The sequence below is a fragment of the Poeciliopsis prolifica genome, unplaced genomic scaffold (assembly GCF_027474105.1).
Source record: "Poeciliopsis prolifica strain line A6 unplaced genomic scaffold, Auburn_PproV2 SCAFFOLD034, whole genome shotgun sequence".
In the NCBI taxonomy this organism is placed as follows: Eukaryota; Metazoa; Chordata; class Actinopteri; order Cyprinodontiformes; family Poeciliidae; genus Poeciliopsis; species Poeciliopsis prolifica.
The window spans coordinates 2,834,532-2,839,457 of record NW_026562409.1 but is presented as its reverse complement, the minus strand read 5'-3'; the positions used below and the strand labels follow the sequence as shown (position 1 = coordinate 2,839,457).

General features: G+C 35.9%; 1 pseudogene; it reads right to left on the bottom strand.

The window, feature by feature from the left end:
- Positions 1 to 238: 238 nt before the first annotated feature.
- LOC129373984 (uncharacterized) lies at positions 239 to 4,679 on the bottom strand (annotated as a pseudogene).
- Positions 4,680 to 4,926: the final 247 nt, after the last annotated feature.

Below are 4,926 nucleotides of genomic sequence, written 5' to 3'. Positions count from 1 at the left end.
AAGTTTGACTAGATTTCATTAATGTGTTCATTAAATGAATACAGTATTGCAGTTTTACAGCATCTGTCAAATAAACCCCAGAATGCTTTGTTTCTGATACATGATATGAAAATAAATCTTCACCAAGTGGAAACAATCAAGTAAGATCATTAAGTTTTAACAGCAATAAATAGACACACGAACAGAAATCAAATTGGACTTGTATTGTTCTCTATTCAGCCTTTTTAATGACATAAACAGAAATAAAACAAGTTTGTCTACTTAGTTTAAAATTTAAAATGGAAGATTGTGGAATCTATAATGAGAAAATAAAGTTTAACCTAAAATACATAACATTTATGTTTTTTATCCATCCACAGCAATGAATACAATTCCATCAAAAACTGTAAATTAGGGTCTACACTTTAAAAAATAAACAACCCCCCCAAAAAACATCTAAATTATGGTAAAATGGTCGCCAAAAGTAGAAGGTATATTTTACTATGAATTAGGGACATTTTTATACACAATGAACAGAAAAACAGACGTAAGGAAAGAACAGCAATGATCAAAAACATTAAATGAAAACTGATGAAATTATGTCTGGAAGCACATCTGAAAATAAATGATTAAATTATATAATATATTAATATAATCTTATTAATATAAGAATAGTCTCATTTGCAAATGAATGACTCAAATTCTTAAAGAGGCAGTACTATGCATTTCCAGGCACAGGTTGCCATTCTTTAGCTCAATCAAGACTCTGAAACTTTCAGTTTTTATAAAAATGCTGGTTATATCAAATATGACTGAATAGAAATTTAACTTCACAATTTAACACCTTGAATTTAGGTTTCTGTCTCTTTAAGAATCTCCTGCTCTTTCTGACAATCCACCTTCAGCATAGCATCACAGCAGTGCTCCTCCATTATGTCGTTTATAATGCACCGGTTTTTAATGTCATACATACTTTTATTCTCTCTAACCCTTCAGATCTATTTTCCTAAATGTCCTCTTGAAAAAATTCCATCTGTAGGATATTTTTGTTTTCTTCTTTGGTCAGTTTGCTTTGACACAAAGAGTTACAGAGCTTATCCCATGACTATCTGCGAGCGGAACAATGCAACTCTGGCTCTGAGGAACTTCGAGACTTTGGTCTCGCTGCCTTTGGCCAGACTCAGGCTGTCTTTGGCGATAAAGAATAAATCCATGCCCAGGAAGAGGGCATTAAGTGCAATGAAGCCAGCTCTGGCTCCCTTGGTGAGAGCGAGAGGCCCTTTAACTGCTGCCTGACCGATATCAGGAATGTCTGAGGCCACCCTGGGTACATTACGTAAAGCTTTTGTATCCTGCAGTACAGTTTTACCTACACCTGCAACAATATCTTCAGTTTTTAAAGCCTTCAAAGCAGAAGCAGCATCAACAATGGAATCAATACCCTTTCCTATGGTACATAATTTAGAAGCACTCTTGACCACTCCCACCACCCTGTCTAAGTCACTTAGCTCCAGATTATTAACTTGTTTCATCACCTCATCAAGAGAACCCTGGACCTTTTGGAAATCGTCCATGAAAATTTCAAAGACTTTGTTTGCCCTTTTCTGTTGAGTAGAATTAACTCCAGCCTCTGCTACGGTGGTTACCAAGCTGTTGGCTCCACTTGTGACCCCCAGTGACACACCGGCGATGGTCAGCCCTAAAGACACTCCGGCTGTGACTGGGATTAACGCCAAACCAACAATGGAGAGGACGCCTCCAACTGCTCCCACTGAGCTGCCTGTGACACTGGAGATCTTTGCTCCTTTGTTCATCTTGTCTAACTCAACGGCACACTTCTCCACCTCATCTAAAAACATCAGCAGTTTGGGGAGCTGCTCATCAAAGACGCTGATGAAACCAGCTGAGGAAACGTCCTGGAAGAGGAACTCCATCCGAAAGTTCTCGTCCATCCTGTGGAACAAATTTTAATATAATTCTAACATGAAACGGAAAAGAAAGAAGACATCGTTAAAATTATATATAAGATAATTATAATCCAATCAGGATTTTTTGTGTACGAAGACTATCTAAGACTTTTAACGCATGTTAAAATACAAAGCTAATGAATATTCAAGTTACTTAGTTACAAACTTACTTATAAACCCCTTGCATGTTTACGTCTGGAAATTTGGTGCATGCGCACCATGCAGCAGAAACTTGTAGCCACGTTAGGTTTATTGAACAACAAATGTTAACCACATAAACTTGTAGGTGTTATTAATTAATGCAGTTGCCCACAGCAAAAGGGAAAAATAATGCAGAAAACTGTCAAATGACAACTTGAAACCAGTTTTTCTCGCTCCCCGGGTGGCGACGCTGGACGCAGCCTCGCAACAAAATAACGCAACAAAAACCGTAGGAGTCTATGTCTGGCTAATTTTTGGTTAAAACATGTTTGTTTTTCATTCAGTGGGCAGGAAATGTAGAATTTTCACTCAAGTAAGTGCAGAGAAATTAAAAAAAAAAATGACACAAGTGAAAGTGAAAATATTCGTAATCTTTTCAAAAAAGTTACTCAAGTAAATGTGATTGAGTAATTGTAAATAGTTCCTACCCAACTCTGGACCTTACAGTATAATATAAGAAAGATAACTTGTGAAAAAAAATCAAGTTCTGCTTTCTCCCAATGCTAACTAAAAAACAACCAATCAGTGTCAGGAGGCGGGTCTTAGCGCTGTCAATCAACTTAGGGTATGTGTTCAAGAATTCTAGGTTAGTTCAATTAATGCTGGATAAACAGTTTTCCTGGAACAATAAGCTGTTTCTCCACCATTAGCATATTAAGCAGCACATTCATGAGCTTGATTGACAGCTCTAAGACACTCCAGTTTTAACAAATGTGTAAAAACTTTTTTTAATAAAAATGACATGCTGTAGCTTTAAAGTTGCATGATGTAACTCCTGTAAAATGACGTTACCAGGTTTTCTACTTGAATTTGTTTTTTTTTTTAAATCTACAGCTTCCTTGCAAATATTTGACTGAAGAAATATTTAAAAATTACCTGATTTTGTCAAGCAGCTTAATCTGATCTGTCATCTTTTGCATGTCGTTTTCACACAAGTTGTCAGTATTCACTTCAATCTCTTCAGCCATTTCCATGCAAATATCAAAGTTAAAGCTGTGAAAGAAAAAAGCTTAAAATGTTGGTATTATATTATTTAAAATAATATCACAGTTCATTCTTTATGTTTGATAATATAGATTACCTCTGGCCGTGAATTACACATATTGTGTTGGCGGTGTCTATGTAATTCTGCAGCTGGAACGCCAGAACCTCCACAATGTGCAGGTTAGGGAGGAAGAAGGACTTTGCGTCTCTTTTGAACTCCAGGAGCAGAGGACAGATTTGCCTTGCAGTGCTGATCACAGCTTGAACGTCATCAAAGCTGATCTTTTCAGGCAGGTAAATGATCTGGTTCTCAGTGAACACATGGAGCGAAGTGACCGCCAGTTTCTCCAATATATCCAAGAAACTGTTGAGTTTCTCCAGACCTTCCAGCGTGTCGTTCAACACTTCAGCCAGCGTTTTTTCCAGATCTAGAAGTTTACTCTCCGCCTTGAGCTGGAAGGTGCTCTTGACGTTTTTACAAAACGACGCCCATTTGCCCTCTGACTTGGCAAAAGTGGGTTCAATTTCATCAGCCATTTCTTTGATACTCATCATTTTTTCATACTCTTTTTCTCTGCAATTCTTCCATTCTGAGAATTTCTCATAAAAATCTTTCACTGTTGCCATGTAAGTCAGAGTATCTGTGACGTACTGACACAAGCTGCACTGAAGTCTCCACCTGTAGGACAGGAAATGTTACTCTGTTTTAGAATTCAAAAAGAAATAAGCAAAACTAAGGCAAACATCTCTATTAGAGATAAACGGTGTGTCTAACAAAATATGTAAATAGTCAGCTTGTTTGCTATTTGAATAAATAATCTATTTATTTTCTTACTGGCTTCTATTGGACCTTAATGCTACAGTCAGATGCAAAACAGTTTTATTGTTCGCATAATTTAAACTTTGTATTGACATGTAACTCATTCACTGACATTATATCTGTTTAACTGTTTGATTTTTTTCAAGCATGGCACATTCTCTTATTTAAATGTAATTTTAACCATTTGAATGATCTTAAATACAACACAGACTTACATCAAGTTCAATATCTTTGTGTTAGACAGAAGGTTATATCAATCTGTGCAGCAGATTGTTGGCTAAAACAAAGGCTGATTTTAGATGCATTAAAAGTTATTTTACAGTATGGAGTGAAAAAAGTGAAAATACTCACATTATTTTTAATGAGATCATTGTTAACAGTTAATTATTCCTTTATCTTGAGAAAAATATATTAGATATATTTGTTCAGAAAGCATCTTCTCTCAGCTTCTCATTTAAAAAAGTTTTTAAAATGTGTTCACAAAGTTTAAGTTAAAGAATTTCGAGTGAACAGAAGTAAGTCTTATTTCTTATACTGTGAAGATTATTGATTAATTAATCACAGATGTAAATAAATTGTGTAAATTATGTCTTTTCTTTACCTTTCTCGAACCATTTTGTTGGATCCTCACAGCTCCTCCTGTGTTTTCCAGAGCTACTGATGAAGAACCGTCTTATAATTAAACCTGAGTAGTTAGTTTCAGTTTCTGCCTGTTTGTTCAAACCACACCTTCTTTATAATCTCAGTTGCTTTTTGCCTCGTTTTTGTTGCCCAACGAAAGCAGCACCGCCTTCAGAATATGCTGGAGCTTTTCCCTTTTCTATAATCTTCATTCAGGTCAAAATAGACCAGCATGTAGTAAATGAGGTTTTAATGCATAAACTCAGGTCATGACCTATTTTTCAGGAACCAGGTTGTAAAAGATTAAATATTGACAAAGGGAGAACATTTGTTTAAACACCTGGCTGCTCTACG